The sequence below is a fragment of the Podarcis pityusensis genome (assembly GCF_964106645.2).
Source record: "Podarcis pityusensis genome assembly, chromosome: 3".
Taxonomy (NCBI): domain Eukaryota; kingdom Metazoa; phylum Chordata; class Lepidosauria; order Squamata; family Lacertidae; genus Podarcis; species Podarcis pityusensis.
The window spans coordinates 117,630,217-117,651,556 of NC_138026.1; the positions used below are offsets into that span (position 1 = coordinate 117,630,217).

Genomic DNA, 21,340 nt, shown 5'->3' on the forward strand with positions numbered 1-21,340 from the left:
CTGGCTATTTGTTTGAATTCCTCTTTGGTGGTTTCCCCCCTTTTCCATTTTTTGTACACATCCTTTTTTCATCTTAACTCAGTTAAAAGTTCTTTGGATAGCCTCCCTGGCTTCTTTAGGCACCTTCCATGTTTCTGTCTCATTGGTATTGCCTGACGTTGTGCTTTTAGTATCTCCCTCTTAACAAACTCCCAGCCATCATGAACTCCCTTTCCTTTTAGTATTACTGTCCATGGGATCTCACCCAGCACTCCCCTAAGTTTTATGAATTCCTTAAAGTCAAGAAATTGAGTCCTAGTATGCTTGGCTGCTCCTTTCCGCTGTATAGTAAACTTCAGAAGAGCATGATCACTCGCGCCTAATGATCCTTCCACTTCTACCCCACTAACCAGGTCATCAACATTGGTTAGGACCAGATCTAAAATGGCTGTTCCTCTTGTTGCTTCTCCCACTTTCTGGACAATGAAGTTTTCTGCAAGGCCAGTGAGGAATCTCTTTGACCTTATGCTCTTGGCAGAGTTTGACATCCAACAAATATCCGGGTAATTGAAGTCCCCCATTACTACTATCTCCCTTCCTTTTGCATGCTTGGCCATCTGTTCCAGGAAGGCATGATCTATGTCCTCCGTTTGGCTTGGGGATCTATAGTAAACTCCCACAATGAGGTCACTGTTATTCTTCTCTCCCTTAATTTTGACCCAAATGCTCTCACTTTGGCTTTGAGGTTCTAAATCTTGGATCTCTTCACAGGTATACACATCCCAGACATATAACGTCACTCCTCCTCCTTTCTTGTCTGGTCTGTTTCTCTGAAATAGATTGTATCCCCCCATTATTACATTCCAATCGTGGGACTTATCCCACCAGGTTTCAGTGATGCCTATTATGTCATATTTAGTTTGCTGTACCAAGAGCTCAAGCTCATCTTGTTTATTTCCCATGCTTTGCGCATTAGTGTACAGACATTGAAGTCCATTAATCATTCCCCCGTGACTCTTATTTAAGGATTTTTTCCTCCCACCACTAGGTCTGTGTGCTGTTTGCTCCATTTGGTCTATGACATTTGGATGATCATCTTCATCAATTGATAGACTCCTACCTTCAGGAGCACTGTCTCCCTCCCCCACATTAGTCAGTTTAAAGCCCTCCTGATGAGGTTTCTGAGATTTTTGGCAAAAACATTTCTCCCAACCGTTGTGAGGTGCAGCCCATCGCTTGCCAGAAGTCCATCTTCAAGAAACTGCAGTCCGTGATCTAAGAATCCAAACCGTTCCTGTTTACACCATTTGCGAAGCCAGCTGTTCACTTCCACTATTTTCCCCTCTCTCCCTGGGCCACGTCGTTCAACTGGGAGGACAGATGAGATCACAATTTGTGCATTTAATTGCTTCAATTTCCTGCCCAGAGCCTCGTAGTCTCTTTTGATCTTCTGGAGGCTATTGCTTGCTGTGTCATTGGTTCCCACATGAACCAAGAGGAAGGGGTATTTGTCAGTGGGTTTTATGATTCCTTGCAGTCGTTCAGTTACATCTTGGATCTTAGCCCCGGGGAGACAGCACACTTCCCGAGACATCTTGTCAGGCCCACAGATCACTGCTTCTGTTCCCCTCAGTAGGGAATCCCCTATCACCACTACACGCCTCCTCTTAGGTTTGGTCGGGGTTCTTCCGTGAGCTGTCCGCTCCAAGGTCGCCTGCACATTCACTGAGGACTGACTTTGCTGCTCGTCTTCATATACCTGATTGACTGTAATGAGGGAGAGATCCTCAAATGGAGTCTGCTCTTCGTCTTCCATGCTAGGGGAGAGGACCTCAAAGTGATTGTGTATTTCTAAACAATCAGAGCGAACCCTGGGCCTCCTACTTCTTTGAGTCACGTTTCTCCATATATCTGGCTCCTGTGTTGGTGAACTAGCGTCCTTCTCAGGGGAGTCCCCTGTCTCCTCCTTGGTGGAGACGGTGTGCTCTGTTGCTTCCAAGAAGAGCTCCAGCTCTCTAATTCTTTGGAGCGTAGCTACACGTTCCTCCAGTTGCTGGACTTTGTCTTTTAAGAGGGCAATCAACATGCAATTGCTGCAGGTAAAGCTGCCTGCAACCTTTGGCAAGATGGCAAACATTGTGCAGGAACCGCAGGCGACTGCAGCTGTTCCCTCCCCCTCCATCTTGAGAACGTGTCGTTGGGGGTGGCTACAGCGGTCCTCCATCATAAAAAGCATGAAGACAGGAAAAATAACTCCCCCCACAAAAAAAACCTAGGTCTCCCCCAACAAACGTGTGAGACTAGCTCCCCTAAATCTAAAAGATGGATCAAACTTTGCACCTTTGCACAGGGAGAGCAGCCAATCAGCCACAAAGAAACACACACACACACAAGAAAACCCTTTTTGCTCCTTCTTCAACTGCTGCCCTGCAAGCTTTGGCTGGCCTGTTTCTCCTTTGATCTCCTAGCGTAGAGTTTGGAGGTGACTTCTAATCCTAAAGTCCAAGAGAGACAAGTGTGAGGAGGAGGAAGATGTAAAACAGGATGACAGCTAAGGTGTATCAGCCTAAACAACAAAGAGATTCAGAGGTCCTCTGAGAGTGGAGGAACCACACCACTCTAAGGATGAATCAACAAACAGGGGGAGAAATGTCGGGAAATCTACTGTTGAGACGTGGAACTGTCATTTTTCCAACTTGGCATACAGCCAGTGTTCTCGCCACCTCTGAAGCACATCTTTCATAGGATGTATATGCTGTTCTTGATTCTCTGAATAAATCAAAATGTTATCAAAACAGTCCACCAGGACTCTGAGTATGTAGCTGATGAAATCTTGGAACGTTGCTGCTCCTGAGTGGAATGCAAAGGGCATGACAAAAAACTTGAAGCTGCCATACCTGGTGGAAAATATAGTTTTCCACTCACCTCCCTCTCTGATTCAAATTGAGTTATACTCCCCCCTCAAATCCAACTTTGTGAAGACTTTCGCTGGCCTCATCCTTTCCAACAAATCCCCAATCTGTGGTAGAGGATAGCGGTTTGTCAACATTATTTTGTTCACCTTCCTATATCCAGACGACACATCCTCAATTCAGCAGTATTTCACTTTTTTTATGAACAGCGCCACCTGGTACCTTCGAAGTTCTTGCCAGGTTCTTCTCCAGAAATTCCCTCAAAGCTCTACTTCTGACATTGAATAGAGGTGACTTGTGGTCTAATTACTGTAAACATGCAGACTAATCAATAGTTAATCATGACAAGCATCCTAAAGTTTTCCAAATTATATGTACAGGCTGATGATAATTTATATGATTCCAGTATACAGTGGTACCTCAGGTTACAAATTTAATTCATTCCAGAATCAGCCTTGTCTTTGGTTGTTTTACTCTGTGAGGTTTTGCCAATTCCTCTTGCTCAAATCCTTAAATCACACTTTATTTGCATGCTTAGATTAATATGCAGTTTCATCCAATGTTTTTCTTAGTGGATAAGGGATCACTATCATTGTCCATCCTGAAGCTTTAATAGCTGCTGGGCATTTGCTCAGTGTGATCTTCTCCACCCCACCTTGCTTGAACAGCTGAGGATTCGGTCCCATGTATTCCATGCAAAGTGTCCCACATTCAATAAATAAAAAACGAATCTGAGGTTGCAGGCTTTTGCTCTGGGTCTTTACATAGTAACTAGCAGCTGGGCTGAATGAACTCAGGTGAGGAAAGACCTGTGAGCAGAGAGCAGAGCTTCCAGGACTCACAGCCAAGAAGGTCTCCCAAGATGTTTAAGGTCGTTGCCTTGACAAAAGGACTGCCACATCCCTGGCCCTCTCCTCCTGGTGGCCTTGCTGCCTTCCCTGGGACCCTGCTTGGCTTATGTGACTTAAGGAAAGGATTTGTATGGACAGTGGTTTAGGCAGGAGTGCCATCTCTGGTTGTGGCATCTTAAAGTGCAGTCCTAAAACAGGCCCACTCAGAAGGAACTCCTGTTGGTTTCCATGGAGCATGCGCCCAGGTATATTAAGGGAGGATTGCAGCCTTGAGTGTTGCTGTACGGGGTAGGGGAAACGGCTTCAGAAACAGGGGTGGGAAGGGGAAAGGGGACTTGGTCATCTTCTAGGTTGAAAAGGGAAAGGAATGTTTGTGATCTGTAACTGGGATCTCATTTCGGTGAAAACTGCTATGACTACCAGACTGAAGGGAGAGGCATGTGATTTTGGCCATGTTCTCTTCCACGTCAGCCTAAGACACAACGTCCCAAAGAAATTACAATTATTTAATCTCCCTCTCCCTCCCTGCCTTCTCTTGGCAAGCTTTGGGGCTCCAATTGGCCTACAAGCTGGCATTCAGCTTTGCCACATCAACTCATCCTGAGCCCTGAAGATCCTTCACCTGTGCTTGGCAGTTCTCTCTTTGCTGCTCCTGGCTTCCCCAGGTAAGGGATGGAGAGGAAGAAGACAGAGGGACATCTGCCAGCCAATTGTGGGGCGGAAGAAGGAGAGGTGTCCAGTTGCTCTTCTGTGGCCTTGCAAAGGAAGCTCACTTTTCTTTCTAGAGACGTTTCTTTAGTGGAAATCTCTTTAGTGGGAATTCTTTGCATAAAAATGTATATATCTGACAAAATTGCCAACAAAAGTGTGTCTATTAATGGAAATATGCACTGTGTTGCTGAATTTTCCCCATTACGCCCATCATTGCTATGCAATTTCCCCTAATATAACCCATATTTTCATGCTATTTTCATGAAGTTATACTTTTCCCTGTACATTTTATAAACGCATTACTTGGAGGGAGAACTGCCTTTCAAAGGATGGCTCTCCTTTGGTTCACATATTGACCATTAAGGTGCAGCAATATATGGAAAACTGCATTGCATGTAAAACTGGTAAGGAAAACCAAAGGTAGCCTCTTTTTTCCTCAGTTTCTTTGGATTTTAAGGAATTTTAACCTTTAAAGCCCTATATGGCCCAGGACCCTCGTACCTATGGGACCGCCTTTCCTGGTATGTCCCACGGAGGACCTTACGGTCTTCAAACAAAAGCACCTTGGTGGTCCTGGGCCACAGAGAGGTTAGGCTGGCCTCAACCAGAGCCAGGGCTTTTTCGGCTGTGGCTCCAATCTGGTGGAACGCTCTGTCACAAGAGAATTGACATCTTTCCGCAGGGCCTGCAAGACAGAACTGTTCCACCAGGCCTTTGGCCAAGGCACAGCCTGACCCCCTCCTTTGGTAATCCTCACAGAAGTCTAGCCCAATGATTGCCATTAATTTGATTTGAACTGATTTTACAATGAATTGATTTTAGAAAGGTTTTTTGATGCAATATAGAGCCTTTTTTTCTGGGTAGTCCTTGAGTTTCTGATGACTACAATTACAGGCTTTCGTTTCTCTATAACTTATAAGCCATGCATGCCTCACTTCTTGTAAGAGAAGGAGGTGTCAGCAGGCATGGTTGTGCAGAGGAATAAAACTGTTGGTTTCTGCTTTCCTTCACTGTGCAGCGAAAGGGCTTGTCACGAGACAGGTGTTTACATTCCACAGTCTGTACTGTTGGAGTTTCTCACGGGAAAGGGAGGCTGGATGTGACGTACACTGGTTTCCTGTTTTTCACTGTGTGATTCTCTCCGAGCTGTCAGGGAGAGAGGATGCATTTCTGCTCCAGCAGAGGCAAGATGTCTTTCTGTAATATACCAGCTTTGAACTGTAAATAAAGCAATATAGAGTATGCAGCACGTACTCCTCATCCTTCCGCTGGGCACGAGACTCTGCTTTAAATCAACACGTGGTTATGGGCTCCAGAAGTCGAATCGGAGTGCCGACAGATCGGATCGGAATCTGCTCTGCGCGTAGAGGTGATTGATGAGGTATGTGCTACTGCTCCGGGCAGCCTGCCAGCTTCTAGTTAATGGCTTTATGGCTGGACTTTGAACTTTCAAAGCCGTTTTGCCGGGAATAGGCAAAAGGCTCCCAGGCACAAGTTACTATGCTGGGGAAATCGAAAGTAACTTTTAAGTGCGCTTTTGGAATAAGGCAGCTGCAGCAGTGACGCAGCAAGATTTAAAGCAGCATATATGATGCTGAAGGCTAATGCCAGAGTCATGATGGCCCTTCAGGATGCTTGTGGGATTCCTAAGCTCAACAAGAAAAATTACGCGGACTGGGTTCTGTATGCAGAGGCAATTCTGCGGAAAGAGGGTTTGTTTGAGGTGATTACAGAAACCCCCCCAGCTCCAGTTACAGATGCATGGGAAGCTAAGGATTCCAAAGCAAGGGGAACTCTTACATTGATAGTATCCCCGGAAGAGCTCTGTCTATTGCGTGATAAGACCTCAGCCAGAGAAATTTGGGACGCTTTGAGAGAGGCTCACTTAAGGACAGAAGCTGGATCCACTATGTTTTACTTTAACAAGCTGCATAATATGGCTCTTGCTGAAGGTGGAGATGTGCGTTTACATCTGATGGAGATGCAAAATCTGAGACATGAGCTGCAACAGAGAGGACTCAACTTTCCAGAGGCTGTGTATTCTTTCATGATACTACAATCTTTGGGTTCAGGTTGGGAGTCTGTTGCAACCCAGATTGCTGTGCAACCAACTGCTCAGCTGACAGTGGACTTTGTTACTGCCGTGATTTTAAATGAAGCAGATCGCCGGGGTGCTAGCTGCATGGGCAAGGGGGAGTCTTCACAGACGTCGTCCCATAGTGCAGTGGAACCACCAGATGGCGCCAAAGCTTTGAAGGCAGTGAAATGCTACTCGTGTGGACGTCTAGGCCATATGAAGAGGGAATGCAGATATCCCAGGGCCAAGACAGAGCAGCGCAGCGAAAGCTCATCGCGCGGAAAAGGCCGAGGCAAAGGCAAAGGTCCGGTGTCTAGGACAACGCAGCACAAGGCTATGGTTTCACGCTTCACTCCAAAGGTTGCAGAGGTCCAGAAGACGTCTAGATCTTTCTTCGTTGTTGATTCAGCGGCAACCCACCACATGTGCAATGATAAGAGACTGTTTGTGTCTTTTACACCGCAGGAAGGTGCGATTCACCAGGCGGATGACCACACTATTCCCAGTAAAGGCTACGGAACTGTTGTTCTTCACAGTTTGGACTTATCGATACAGAATGTGGTTTACGTGCCAGACGCCAAACATAATCTGCTCAGCGTTGGACAGCTGAATGAGCGGAACATTGACGTGTCATTCAAGAACAAGAAGTGCATCATCACAAAGAAAAATGATTATGTATTGCATGCAGAATATGTTGATCGTTTGTTTGTTTGTTTTGTATTATGATGATGTTGTGCAAGATGACACTTGTTGCATTGCAGGTTCTAACAAAAGTTTGCATGCAGAATGTATTCACGATTTTCATAGAAAATTTGGTCATTTGCATTTTGAGGCAGTATCTAAAATGCCTGCCTTGGTTGAAGGTATGACTATTAAACCCTGCAGGTACCACATGAAGTGCAAAGCATGCGCAGCAAACAAGGTGAAAATGGCTGCGAAAGGTAAGGTGTCTAGTAGGCAAGCTACGGAACCATACCAGGTTGTTCATGCAGATTTGGTTGGACCACTAGCGCCCTCTTTGGGTGGAAATAGGTATTTCATGGTTCTCATTGATGCATTTTCTAGATATATTTTTGTGTACAATCTCAAGCAGAAATCAGAGGCTTTTCCTAGGTTCAAGGAATTCTGTGCTTGGTTGGAAAATGTGCACGGTAAGAAGATAAAGACTCTTTTCACTGATCGCGGGGGAGAATTCACTTCTCAGCAGTTTGAAGCTTTTCTGACTGAGAAAGGAATTCAACACGATTTGTCTAGTCCTCGCTCGCCATGGCAGAATGGACTTGCGGAAAGGGCAAATCAGACATTGCTTCAAGGGTTAAAAACCTTGCTGCATGATGCCAATCTTCCAGAGAGTTATTGGGCCGAATCTCTCTCGTGTTTTGTTTACAGTTACAATCGCAGGTTATCTTCAGCGATTGGTTGTACCCCCTATGAGAAGATGTTTGGCAAGAAGCCATACATCAAACACATGAAAATTTTTGGTTCTGACATGTGGGTTCACTCACCACAAAACTCCAAGTTAGACAAGCGTGGATTGCATGGTATCTTTCTAGGTTATCAGAAAGGGTCATACAGAATAATGATGACTGACTCTAAGACAATTAAGCTCACGAGAAGTGTTGAGTACAATGCAAGGTGGGGGGAGAATGTGGGAATTTTCCAATGTTATCCTGATGACGGTGATGAGACTGAGGATAGTCAAAAGCAACCACAACAACCCACTGATGAAGGTTCTGAGTCTGAATCTGAAACTGAATCGGGTGATTCAGAGGATTTCAAGAGTGCGAAAGCCTCTATGCGACCCTCTGAAAGCTCTGATCAAGAATTGGAGGAACCATTGTTCACAATAGGTCGTTTTTCTCCTAAGAAGGAAAAGGAGAGTGTTGAAGACTTAAGGCTAATTCGTAGGTCACAGAGAGCCACAAAAGGCAGACCTCCAAAGAGATTTGCTGATGAGTTTGCTACGATAGCAGTAACAGCTGTTAAAAGCTCCAAGAAGGTATTTGAACCTTCAAGTTTCCAAGAAATCCAGGGTTTGGATTCAAAGGAAGCTGAGCCATGGTTAAATGCCATGAAGGCTGAGCTTGATTCCTTAGAAAGGAACAAAACATGGGAGCTAGTTCCAGTAGTTCCAGGAATGAAACTGCTTGGAAGCAAATGGGTCTTCAAAGCGAAGACAGATCAAAATGGCAAGATAGTCAGACACAAAGCCAGATTGGTAGCCAGAGGTTTTGCACAGGTACCAGGTGAAGACTATCACGAGACCTACTCACCCACAGTGAGATATGAAAGCATTAGGCTTATGCTCAAGCTAGCTGCAGAGGAAAATCTACACATTAGTCACCATGATATTAATACAGCTTTTCTGTACGGATCTCTAGATGAATCACTTTATATGCTTCCACCTGATGGCGTACAGGTAAAACAGGGATTTGTTTGTGCTCTGAAGAAATCCCTTTATGGTCTCAAACAAAGTGCACGGTGTTGGCACACAAAACTCACTGAAGTATTGTTTTCTCTAGGTTTTCAGCAAGGGAAAGCTGATCCATGTGTATTTGTCAAAGAGGAGGGGCAAAAGAAACTGTACTGTTTGTTTTATGTTGATGATTTATTACTCTTTTGGAAAGATGTCGCAATGTACAATAACGCCCTAGCTCAACTGAAAGAGCACTTTGACATGAAAGATCTTGGTGAGGTAAACAACTACCTATCTCTGGAAATAGAGAGAGATCAAGATGGTAACATTCTAGTACACCAGTCACGGAAAATTGCTGATGTGTTAAGCAAACTAAATCTGATGGATGCTAACCCTGTAGACACACCGATGACAACAGGTTATCAGGTAGATGACACTGAAGAAGCATTTTCTGACACTACACTGTACAGAAGTGTGCTAGGCAAGCTAAACTTCATTGCCAGATGTTCAAGACCAGACATTGCTGTTAGCTGTAATTTGCTAAGCAGACAAGTCAACAATCCTAGTGTCAAGGATTGGAAAGCTCTGAAACGCATAGCGCGGTATTTGAAAGGCACTATGCATTACAAACTGAGATTTAACAATCAGAAGTCTGGTGGTCTTGAGATATTTGCAGATGCAAGTTTTGGAAGTGACACTACAGACAGGAAAAGTACGTCTGGAGTTTGCTACATGTACAATCAAGGTCTGTTTGATTGGTCATGCAAGAAGCAAACAACAGTTAGTTTAAGTACTTGTGAAGCCGAACTGAATGCACTATCGTATTCACTTAAGGATTGTGAATGGTTAGTACAATTGTGCAAAGATATGAAAATTCCTGTCAAATGTCCAATCCAGGTTTACCAGGACAACAAAGCATGTTTGGCTTTGCTGAAGTCTGAAGGTTGTAAGCAAAGCACAAAGCACTTGCAATTAAAGTTGCAGCATGCTAGGGAATGTATTCAGAAGGGACTCGTAACGGTGCCCTATATGCCAGGTAATGAAATTCCTGCTGATGTATTGTCCAAGATTGTATCAAGGGATCAACACTGTACCTATGTGCAGAAGTTGGGTTTGTACTGATATTGTACGAACACGCTGCCCAGTGATGTTCACAGAAAGGGGGAGGATGTTGGTTTCTGCTTTCCTTCACTGTGCAGCGAAAGGGCTTGTCACGAGACAGGTGTTTACATTCCACAGTCTGTACTGTTGGAGTTTCTCACGGGAAAGGGAGGCTGGATGTGACGTACACTGGTTTCCTGTTTTTCACTGTGTGATTCTCTCCGAGCTGTCAGGGAGAGAGGATGCATTTCTGCTCCAGCAGAGGCAAGATGTCTTTCTGTAATATACCAGCTTTGAACTGTAAATAAAGCAATATAGAGTATGCAGCACGTACTCCTCATCCTTCCGCTGGGCACGAGACTCTGCTTTAAATCAACAAAAACGTCCCCCCTCCACCTTGTTTAGATAGCTCAGGATCTAAGATAGCTCCCATATATTCCATGCAAAGTGTCCCACTTCCAGTTCCAAGCACCTTGGGCATGAAAGTACCAGGACTGGACCTGAACCCGTTGCCTTTTGGATGTTTCTGATCTGGAGATGCCATCGCCCCCAATATACAGCCATACTGACAGCGACTCCAGGGGGTTTTAAACAGAAGAGTGAAGCGGCTTCAGAAACAGGGTTGGGAAGGAGAAAGGGGGATTTGTCATCTTCTAGGGTGGAAAGGAGAAAGGGAAGGACAGGCTGGCCAATTATTATGGGGTGCAGAGTGGGAAATGGCAGGTAAGGAAGCAGAGAAGAAGAGCCCCTCCAGTTTTGAATTATTTTTTAAGTTGTCTTGAGTCCTGTTTGAAAAAGGTGTCTGAGAGATATGGTGGGGGTGAGTTAGGAAGAGGAGGAGGAGGAGGAGGAGGAGGAGGAGGAGGAGGAGACATGTGAAAATTTCCCTTCCTTCAAGTAAGCTGAAGAGTCCATCAATTCACCTTTGAAATCTCCTTGCCCTGCATGTGCCCACTCAACCTCTTCAATTGGTCGACTTGGATTATTTTTTTTAAGAACTGTTTGATGCTATTATGACTACAACTAATAATAATTTTGGGATATGAGCCTGTGAAAATGCTCTTCCTTCAGGTAACTGCAAGGATCCAGCAATCTGGTGGGGACAGGTGAAGCGTGAGTTATTTACGTGAGGGATACATCCCCTGGGCATTGCATCCTCCTCATAAAATTTTCATTTGATCCAAGCTATTTCGTTCTGAAACATGACTCCGGCAGATCTGGATGTTAAAATCCCCTAGGACAACCAAACTAGGTGTCTCCAGGAAGCAGCTCAGGCAGGGAATCCTTGGTGCAGCGGGGAGGTCGGTACACCAAAAGGAATCCTGTACTGCCCCTATTGCACAACTCCCAGAACATGAACTCAGAAAACTGGGTCTTCACAATAGGACGCCTGGTGCAGACTAACGACTTCCTAAAAATCCTGGGGAAGCCAGGAGCAGCAAAGAGAGAACTGCCAAGCATAGGTGAAGGATCTTCATGGTTCAGGATGAGTTGACGTGGCAAAGCTGAATGCCAGCTTTTAAGCCAAATGGAGCCCCAAAGGTTGCCAAGAGAAGGCAGGGAGAGAGAGGGAGATAACATTTCAGTCAGGAGCAGCAACGTTCTAAGATTTCATCAGCTACATACTCAGAGTCCTGGTGAACTGTTTTGATAACATTTCGATTTATTCAGAGAATCAAGAACAGCATATACATCATATGAAAGATGTGCTTCAGAGGTTGAAAAAATGTGCTTCAGAGTTGAAAAAATAACAGTTCCACTTCTCAACAGTAGATTTCCCGACATTTCTCCCCCTGTGTGTAGATTCACCCTTAGAGTGGTGTAGTTCCTCCACTCTCAGCGGACCTCTGAATCTCTTTGTTGTTTAGGCTGATACGCCTTAGCTTTCACCCTGTTTTACATCTTCCTGCTCCTCCTCACACTTGTCTCTCTTGGACTTTAGGATTAGAAGTCACCTCCAAACTCTACGCTAGGAGATCAAAGGAGAAACAGGCCAGCCACAGCACAGATGGGCAAGAGAGGCCAGCAGGCTGTGGCCTTCAGGGCAGGACACAAGGGGGAAGAGTTGGGGACACTGAATTATAGTTGTGATTCTTGGAAGAAGAGAAACAGATGGAGTCTCTGTTAGGATTCAAGCCTTTATCAGGAGAAACTGGCCACTCTCCAGGCACCCGGCTTGATCTCCTGTTGACCTCCCTGTCTGCATTCCCCAGCAGGATACAGGCTAGGTCGCGATAGGCGATCCTCCTCAGCGTGAGAAGAACACGCCCCCTCTTTCCTGCCCCCCCTGGGCAGGGGAGAGAGATAGACAGAAACGTATTTACATTCCTTTATTTCTGTCTTTGCAGCGTTACAAAAAATCATGTCTGCTCTCTTCAAGCTTCAGCAGTCGAGAGACAAACTCCTCCTGTACTTCCTGTACAGCTCATATTACACTCTGAGCTAATTCCGGTGCCCTCTGCACTGTGAATTGACTGTCCCTCTGTTTCCCACGGAACAGTCCCAACATTCCCATTATGTTTTGCTTTCAAGCTACCAGCTTGCGGCCACATTGCTTCTATATCGTAACATACTCCCCCATATGAATCAATGTGCGCTGCGAGCAAAGCATGATCCAGAGAAGAAAACAAACAGTTGTTATACATATAACACTCCCCTGTTGTTTCAGTTCCACCCTTGGAACTACCCGCCACTGGTTTCCCCAGTGTACCTCTCTGGTTGTCTGTCTTCCGAGGAATGAGTGCATCTGCATTACCTTGGCTAGGGAATGTAGTGTTACGCTTAGCAACTCTCTGTTGTGTCTTTGTCTCTGACTTAGATACAGCTTCAACCTGTCTTGAGTTGTCAACAACAGTAACACATGCTACAGCTGAGTTAGCAAACTCTTTTGAATACCTCTTGGGTGGTACACCCTTTGTAACTCTCCCGGACCTGCGTATGAGGTGCTGATCCTCTCTGCTCACTGGTTCAGTCTCAGGACTCTTTGGAGAACCAGTTCCGATAGTAAACAGTGGTTCATCCTTCACCTGTGAAGGTCTATCCAGTGTGTGAGATTTCCTCTCAATGACTGTGTCAACTGAGCTCTCTGAGTTATCACTGAGTTATCAGCTGTATCTTTCTGCCATAGAGAAAGATGGACTGTATTTGTTGACTTTTGATCAAAGTGATTGCGTAAGTTGTAATGCATCTGAGTCTAACATGATTTCTCTCGCAGGTGTGTCGAAAAAAGTCCAGAAGACGACGCAAGTAACCAAAGCTTTTCAGCGAGTGTATGCTGATGTGATTGGTCCTCTAGCACCGTCTAGAGGCAATGCAAGATATTATCTTGTGTGTGTGGATTATTTCTCTCATTATGTGTGGGTATATATATTGCAGAAACCACAAGAAGCCTTAGAAAGGTTTAAAGAGTTTTGTGACAAGGTTAAGAATGTTCATGATGCTAACATTGATTGTCTTTTCACAGATGAAAAGCCAGTTTTTCTTTTGCAGGATTTTCAGGATTTCCTGGATAAGAAAGGGATAAGGCACAAGACTGCTGTTTCTGCAGAAGCATGGAACAGAAGTATCTGTGTACAAGTGAACAAAGAATTGCAAAATGGCATGAAGGCACAATTGCTGAGTTCACATTTGCCACATGAGTATTGGGCGGAGTCGATATTGTGTTATTGTTACAGTTGGGTGAGAAAAGTTTCAAAAGGTTTAGGATGTTCTCCTTTTGAAAAGCTATTCCACAGAAAACCTTCTGTTGCCCATTTTAAGGTTTTTGGGTCTCATGTGAAGACTGAAGCTCCAGGTGGAGTAAAGAATGCTAGAGGCATTTTTGTGGGTTATGAAAAGGGTCTCTACAGAGTAATTTTGTCTGAATCTGGTCAGTCTCCCCATTGCTTTCTCCATATAGGGTCCCTTGCTGTTCTCAAGAAATCCTCCCAAATTCCTTCCATGAAAATAGGGACATCCTGTTTTATTATGAATAATAATTTTACTACAGTGGTACCTCCAGTTACAAACGCCTCAGGTTAGAAACATTTCTGGTTACAAACTTCGCTAACCTGGAAGAGTTACCACGAGTTGAGAACTTTGCCCTGGGATGAGAACGGAAACCGTGTGCCGGCAGGGCAGTGGCAGCAAGAGGCCCCATTAGCGAAGGCACGCCTCTAGTTTAGAACAGTTTCAGGTTAAGAATGGATCGCTCGAATAAATTAAGTTTGTAACTAGAGGTACCATTGTATTTATGCCGCACCCATCTTAAGTGTAGTCAGGATGTCTGCAGATCTCCAGAAGCAAACCTTTTAGTATCTTTATTTCAGATCCCATAATTTATGTCTAATTTGTTCAGTACAGTGGTACTTCGGTTATAGACGCTTCAGGTTACAGAGTCCGCTAACGCAGAAATAGTACCTTGGGTTAAGAACTTTGTTTCAAGATGAGGACAGAAATCGTGCTCCGGTGGTGCGGCAGCAGCAGGAGGCCCCATTAGCTAAAGTGGTGCTTCAGGTTAAGAACAGTTTCAGGCTAAGAATGGACCTCCGGAACAAATTAAGTAATTAACCAGAGGTACCACTGTATGTGTGTTTTTGAATGATTTAAGACTAAATTTTTATGTTATTATTATTTTCCATCTTGCAAGCTGCCTTAAGCATGGTATGAACTATGGAAAGGCACCACTCCAATAAAATTATGTCTGGAGCCATTCAGCTAAGTACCCACCATTCACATCTTAAAAGAGTGAGCTCTGTTGCCATAGAGAGGAATGGATGTGCATTCTCTTATCTCACCCAACTGGATGCCGTGGGATCCTAGGATGAAGAATTATTCCTGGTAGGCACATGTGCATGCAATTATGCCCAACATACTGTAATGAGTGGGCTTTGTGGAGCTAGTTTCTGTAAAAGCCAGGGCTACTTCCCATCCTGTAATCCTGTGGCTGGAGGGGCCTAGAATCTATAAGAGGAAACTTCCAGATCTGGTCTGGTCAGTTTAATAACCCCAAAATTCAGAGACCTGAGAATTTGGAAGGATGACTATATTTCAATTGGCATACTTTTTAAAAGAGTGCAACTCAGGTTGGTTACCATTTAAATGGAAACAGAACTGAACTTCTTCTCCCTCTCATTCTACCCTCCATATTTTGTCACTCTTCATTTTCCACATTGTGGCCCAGTCCTCCTCACTAGACTGTTTTGGGGGACCCTCAGCCCCTTTTAGTCTTCCTTTCTAATGATGTTTTGGGCCTCTCCACAAACCATGCCTGCTGACACCTCCTTCTCATGGAAGTAAGGTGCCATTTTGGCTTCACTAGCAATAACACTCATGCTTAGAAATGAAAATCAGAGGGAAAAGGGCTTTTGGATCTGCTTTTATTGCAAGACACAAGCTCATGTAAGCCTTGAAAATGTTGCTTTTTTTCAATCTGGATGCTTTGGAGAAGAAGTCCCTAGCTGGGGATCAAGCGGGATCCAGTGGCTCTCAAAGAGAGGGAGCATCTTCTACTTTTCAAAGGCATCTATCACTCCTTCCGTCTAAAACATAGAAACCAGAAACAAAAAGACAACAGTTAACTCAGTTTCATAGCAAAGTGACCATGTTTGAGACATGGTTGTGCAGAGGCATAAAACGTTCCCCCTCCACCTTGTTTAAATAGCTCAGGATTCGGTCCCATATATTCCATGTAAGGTATCCCACATTCAGATCCAAGCACCTTTGGCATAAAAGTACCAGGACTAGACCCTAACCCATTGTCCTTTGGATCTTGATGATCTGGAGATGCCATCACCCCCAATCTACAGCCATACTGACAGCGACTCCAGAGGGTTTTAAACAGAAGAGTGAATGCAAGTCTCCTACATTCAATTCCAAGCAGCTTCATTATTATTTTATTTTTTAAAGAAATAACCTGAGGCAGTAGGCTTTTGTCTTGGGTGCATACAGAGAAATTGGCATAGAATCATAGAATCATAGAGTTGGAAGAGACCACAAGGGCCATCGAGTCCAACCCCCTGCCAAGCAGGAAACACCATCAGAGCACTCCTGACATATGGTTGTCAAGCCTCTGCTTAAAGACCTCCAAAGAAGGAGACTCTACCACACTCCTTGGCAGCAAATTCCACTGTCAAACAGCTCTTACTGTCAGGAAGTTCTTCCTAATGTTTAGGTGGAATCTTCTTTCTTGTAGTTTGGATCCATTGCTCCGTGTCCGCTTCTCTGGAGCAGCAGAAAACAACCTTTCTCCCTCCTCTATGTGACATCCTTTTATATAGTTGAACATGGCTATCATATCACCCCTTAACCTCCTCTTCTCCAGGCTAAACATGCCCAGCTCCCTTAGCCGTTCCTCATAAGGCATCGTTTCCAGGCCTTTGACCATTTTGGTTGCCCTCCTCTGGACACGTTCCAGTTTGTCAGTGTCCTTCTTGAACTGTGGTGCCCAGAACTGGACACAGTACTCCAGGTGAGGTCTGACCAGAGCAGAATACAGTGGCACTATTACTTCCCTTGATCTAGATGCTATACTCCTATTGATGCAGGCCAGAATTGCATTGGCTTTTTTAGCTGCCGCGTCACCCTGTTGGCTCATGTCAAGTTTGTGGTCAACCAAGACTCCTAGATCCTTTTCACATGTACTGCTCTCAAGCCAGGTGTCCCCCATCTTATATTTGTGCCTCTCATTTTTTTTGCCCAAGTGCAATACTTTACATTTCTCCCTGTTAAAATTCATCTTGTTTGTTTTGGCCCAGTTCTCTAATCTGTCAAGGTCGTTTTGAAGTGTGATCCTGTCCTCTGGGGTGTTAGCCACCCCTCCCAGTTTGGTGTCATCTGCAAATTTGATCAGGATGCCCTTGAGTCCATCATCCAAGTCGTTGATAAAGATGTTGAATAAGACCGAGCCCAAGACAACAACTAGACTGAAGGAACCCCAGGGTACCAGTACCTCCTGTGTTTCTCAAAACACTGTCACAAAATGGTGTGCAAGCTTCCTGCTTCCCCAGAACTCTTCCTCAGGGCCACAAAGACAACAAATTCCTGCCCTGCATAACATCCAGTCTGCAGGAGAATTTCGGAGACCTTGAAAGCTCACTCAGTCTTTTGTGGCATTTTTAATTGCTCCTGGGGTAAGGATGTCCCCCTGGGGTAAGGATGGGCAAGATATTGGATTCAGTTCTCATTGAAAGGTGAATCTACTGAATTCCTAGTTTCTGAAAATGAAAAACTGAAACTGAGACCTATCCCTACCCAATGGTCATGAGAGCCAAAGCTCTCATAAAACAACGTGTTGTAGACACTGAGCGCCAATTGGATCTAGCCAGGACCCCAACTGTTATTGCCAGTGCACAGGACAATCCAATAACTCCCTGCTGCCTTCAGATACAAACCCTGCTGCAACAGACATCGTTGCCAGATTCTGCACAGCAGTGCTCAAAATTCGTCAGATGATGGCCTGTACCACAAACTAGATATAATGAGCACTCGTATTAGAGTGCTCTGTAGACTGATAGCTATAGTAGCTATATACTAGTAACCTTTTCTGCTCTTCCAGGCTTGTCTCATGTTCTCTTATCTTCTTTTGGATTCCTATAGACATTTATATATACTTTGTTTGAACTTCTTTTACTTTTTTAAAACATTTTTTTAAAAAAAGATTTTAAATGATTGTATCCCTCCCTCCTTATGCTGGTCTACGAACGCAATAAAGATTTGTTGTTGTTGTTGTTGAAATGCTTCTTATGGACCAACATGGCTTGCTTTGTATTTTCATGTCTCAAACATAGTCATCTTGCTATGAAACGGAGTTAAGTGTTGTCTCTTTGTTGCTGGTTTTTATGTTTCAGACGTAGATAAGAAATGGCTGACTTTGAAAAATGGAAGATGCTCCCTCTCTTTTTGAGATCCGCTGGATCCCGCTTCATCCCCAGCTAGAGACGTCTTCCCCAAAGCATCCAGATTATAAAAAAGCAACATTTTCAAGGCTTACATGAGTTGTGCCTTGCAATAAAAGCAGCTCCAAAAGCCCTATTACTTCTCTTGTTTATTTTCAAGCATGAGCGTCATTGCTAATGAAGCCAAAATGGGACCTTATGCCCATGAGAAGGAGTTGTCAGCAGGCATGGTTGTGCAGAGGCATAAAATGTCTCCCCTCCACCTTGTTTAAATAGCTCAGGATTCGGTCCCATATATTTCATGTAAAGTGTCCCACTTTCAGTTCCAAGCACCTTTGGCATGAAAGTACCAGGACTGGACTCTAACCCATTGCCCTTTGGGTGTTTCTGATCTGGAGATGCCATCACCCCCAATCTACAACCATACTGACAGTGACTCCAGGGGGTTTTGAACAGAAGAGTGAAGCGGCTTCAGAAACAGGGTTGGGGAGGAGAAAGGGGGATTTGTCATCTTCTGGGGTGGAAAGGAGAAAGGGAAGGACAGGCTGGCCAATTATTATGGGGTGCAGAGTGGGAAATGGCAGGTGGAGGGAGCAGAGAAGCAGAGCCCCTCCAGTATTAAAATGCGAGTCCTGTTTGAAAAGGTATCTGAGGTATATGGTGATGAGTTAGGAAGGTATATGGTATATAGGAAGGTATATGGTGGTGATGAGTTAGGAAGAGGAGGAGGAGGAGGAGACATGTGGAGATTGCTCTTTTCATTTGATCTAAGCTATCTCCTTCTGAAACATGAGTGCAGCAGATCTGTATGTTGAAATCCCCATGGACAACCAAACTAGGTGTCTCCAGTAGCACATCCGCCACGACCTGAAGCAGCTCGGGCAGGGAATCCTTGGTGCAGTGGGGAGGTCGGTACACCAAAAGGAATCCTGTACTGCTCCTATTGCCCAACTTCCAGAACATGAACTCAGAAAACTGGATCGTCCCAACAGGGCGCCTGGTGTAAACTAGTGACTTCCTAAAAATCACTGCAACCTCCACCCACGCCCACATGACCTGGGTTGCTGTGCGTACAACAAACCTGGTGGACAAGCAGTGGCAAGGACAGGCCCATCTGCTTCATCCAACCAAGTCTCTGTTACACATGCCAGGTCAAGTCCTCCATCCATGATAAAGTCGTGGATGGCAGTGGTCTTATGAATCATTGACCTGGCATTGCACAGCAGCACCTTCAGGTCATGTGGGTCTCCCTTATTGATTCCAGTATCCATCCGGTCAAGACCAGACCCGGAGGCAGGAATAGTCTTCAAACAATGACTAAACCTGCCTCCTTGGTAATGACATGGTCTGGTCTTAGCATAACTCCTCCTACTACCAGTGATCACCAAGATCAGGTGTTCCAGCTTGTGTGCGCGCACACACACACAGACACGCACCCTGTGGAATCTGCCCCAGCCATTCTCTTGGCTCTGGCCCACTTCCTGGCCACTCTGACCCTCTTCACCCAAGCATCACGATGAGCTTGCACTTTGAGTATATGAGATTATTCCTTGCAATAAAAGCAAATTCAAAAACTCCATTTCCTCAATGTCTGGTTTTCAGGCATGGGTGTTGTTGCTTGAATAATATTACCTTGCCATCAGTAGAAGGCAAACCCTGAAGGGAGAGAGGGAGGACCCCCAAAAATAGGCCAATGAGGAGGACTGAGCACCCCTCTCCCATAATGGTTTCTCCCTCTCCCATAATATTAGAACCCAATGTGGACTGAATGAAGCTGGATGTTGGGGAATGGTGGGGGGGTTCAGGTCAGACAAAGGAAAGTCCATTTTCATCCAGTGTGGGTCACAGCACTTCATTCATTGCCACAAGTCACTGTGATGACCGCCAGCCTGGAAGCCTTTAAAAATGAATTAGACAAATCCACAGGGGATAAGCATCTCTTATTGGTGTGATCAAAGTTCCTCACAACATCAAACCATCTTGCAGAAAACACTAACGGCTGCAGGGCATTACAAAATTTAAAGTTCCTTGCAACATCAAGCCGTTTTGCAGACTACACTAACAGTTACAGGGCATTACAAAATTTAAACGAAACAATGGGAACAGTTCATATTAACAAATCTCCACAGAAAATTGACAGTAAGTTCTGGCAATAGACAAAGAAGAATTGAACCCAGATTAAGGACAAGACACACAAAAAATCACCTCCAAAGATACATCTTGCCCCAGCAACAACTCCTGAACAATACCCACTTTTTTTCTTTTTTGAGTTTTATTAGGACTTTAATGTAATCTTTTTATTGATACTTTCCATTACAATTTTTTTCATATCAATCAGTCAATATAACCACGTCCCTTCTCCTCTTCCATGATTTCATTTATTTATGCATTACATCTGCATATTCTAATTACTCTTTATGTTTCATTTTTCTCCTTGCTCCTTATAACTTCAATACTTGAATCTCCTGAATTTATTCCAACCCTGCTAACCTTTTAACTGATTTAAGATAATTGTTCAGTTATTCTGAAAACATTTTTCATCCTTGCTTAAAGATTCCATCTTCCTGAGCCCTTATTCTGTTAGTTAGGTTTGTTAATTCCACATATTCCATCATTTTCACCTGCCGCTCCTCCTCTGTTGGTATTATTTTCTCTCTATTTCTGAGTGTAAACCATTTGCGCTGCTATGGTTGTGTAGAGAAATAAAAATGTGGGGACATCCATACCTAATATTCCTAATAAGAAGGTTTCTGGTCTTTTTAAGCATTTTCTTCATTTCATTATATATCAACTCCAAGAAATCCTTTGCTAATTTAGATGTCCACCCAAAATAATACCCTCTTGACATTTTTGTCTTTGCCAACCTGGTGCACTCTCCATAATTTTATTTTTATTTTTATTTTTGCATTACAGCAACCATTAGGGACATGGGTGGCGCTGTGAGTTAAACCACAGAGCCTAGAACTTGCCGATCAGAAGGTCAGCGGTTCGAATCCCAGCAACGGGGTGAGCTCCCGTTGCTCGGTCCCTGCTCCTGCCAACCTAGCAGTTCGAAAGCACATCAAAGTGCAAGTGGATAAATAGGTACCACTCCGGCGGGAAGGTAAACGGCGTTTCCGTGCGCTGCTCTCGTTCGCCAGAAGGGGCTTAGTCATGCTGGCCACATGACCTGGAAGCTGTACGCTGTCTCCCACTGCCAATAAAGCGAGATGAGCGCCACAACCCCAGAGTCGGCCACGACTGGACCTAATGGTCAGGGGTCCCTTTACCTTTACCTTACAGCAACCATTATCTCTGACTCCAGGTCATGCTGGTTGGGGCTGAAGGGAGCTGCAGAACAACACAGCTGAAGGCCACCAGTTGAACCAGCTGGAATTTCCAAGGGATCTCCAACGACACACTCCACACAGGAACACTGC

At 44.6% G+C, this 21,340-nt stretch overlaps 1 long non-coding RNA gene across 1 annotated transcript; it reads right to left on the reverse strand.

The window, feature by feature from the left end:
* Positions 1–15,387: 15,387 nt before the first annotated feature.
* LOC308474706 lies at positions 15,388–21,313 on the reverse strand. Its single transcript, XR_013984875.1, has 2 exons — positions 21,197–21,313; positions 15,388–15,566 (listed from the first exon to the last, which is right to left on the reverse strand). It is a non-coding gene; the product is annotated as an uncharacterized lncRNA (long non-coding RNA).
* Between the last annotated feature and the right edge of the window lie 27 nt (positions 21,314–21,340).